This window comes from Lipotes vexillifer, unplaced genomic scaffold (assembly GCF_000442215.2).
Source record: "Lipotes vexillifer unplaced genomic scaffold, Lipotes_vexillifer_v1.1 scaffold304, whole genome shotgun sequence".
Classification (NCBI taxonomy): Eukaryota; Metazoa; Chordata; class Mammalia; order Artiodactyla; family Lipotidae; genus Lipotes; species Lipotes vexillifer.
Window position 1 is genome coordinate 614,484 of NW_006788513.1, and position 1,289 is coordinate 615,772.

Here is a 1,289-nt window from a genome sequence, read left to right on the forward strand (position 1 = left end):
TTCCTGCTCTTAGTTCCTTCTCAGCCGGGTCAGTCCTCTCCAAGACCTTCTCACCTGGGCCAAAAGACTATGACAGAGTAGATGGAAGCATATAAAACAAAGAAACCAGCCCACTTGAAATTATCACCAGGAAACAGAAAACTGATTCCACATTAACAAAAATTAATCCATTTCTCAGAATCTTTGAATATTATTCAAGAACGAATGAAAAGACGAGAAAAAATAAGGGACTCTAAGAAATTTAAAAAAAATTTTCTGAGCTGTGTCAGAAGAGCAGAGAGGCTTTCCAGTGAATCCCCATCATTTCTCTTCTGTCTCTCTCCTCCTACCATCCCATACCACCAGGAATTGGATGCAAGCACCATACATGGAAGACATTCCAAACTTTTTGGGTGGATAAATATATTGGACAATGAGACAGCAACACTTTCGAAGTCTGAAATGTTCTAAAAATGGATTGAAAACAATCTCAGTTTTGAAAAATGAGTGTCAGGGCAGCTCACCCCTAAGAAGCTGAAATAGCTCAGTTGGGAGAGCATTAGACTGAAGATCTAAAGGTCCCTGGTTCAATCCCGGGTTTCAGCAGGTTAAGTGTTTTAGTCAGCATCCATGAGGAAGAGCAATTCTGGTTAACCCCTACCAGAAAGGTCTACCTTTGCATCCTTGAAACTTCAATCATTTTCTTGTTTTGTTTTTTTGGCCGTGCCACACGGCAGTGGAAGCTGCCAGTGGAATCTTAACCATTGGGCCACCAGGGAAGTCCTGAAACTCCCATCTTTGAATTTGGGTCTTGTGATTGATGTCCGATGAGCTTGGCACATGAACAAAGGAAATGTCTGGCATTCATTGCTTCTCCCATGTGTGTGCAGTGATTGCAATGCCCAATGAATTTTGATGTGCAAGATAAAGATGAATAGTAAAATTCATTCTTATAATTAAAATAAAAAAAGACTGCCCTTACTGATCTCACCAGAATTCCCACAGCAATTATTATATGGATGAGTAGTAGGACAGGGTTCTTACTTCTCCTCACCATTGGCATTTTTTCCTCTCCTTACACATGGTGGGGTGAAGAATTTGCATAATAGATCCTGCAAGTTATTCTAAACAAGGTGGCCCATTTTAGCAAAGGAAGGATGTGTTTGGCTTGGAGATGCTTGTGATAGGCCTGAATAATGGCATCCAAAAGATGTCTACACATTAATCCCCAGAACTGTGAATATGTTACCTTATATGGCAGGTGTGATTAAGTTAAGGACATTGAGATGTGGAGATTATGCTGGATTATC

At 40.4% G+C, this 1,289-nt stretch overlaps 1 non-coding gene across 1 annotated transcript; it reads left to right on the forward strand.

Annotated features, from left to right (window-relative positions):
* Positions 1–512: 512 nt before the first annotated feature.
* TRNAF-GAA (transfer RNA phenylalanine (anticodon GAA)) lies at positions 513–585 on the forward strand. Its single transcript has one exon. It is a non-coding gene; the product is annotated as a tRNA-Phe (tRNA).
* Positions 586–1,289: the final 704 nt, after the last annotated feature.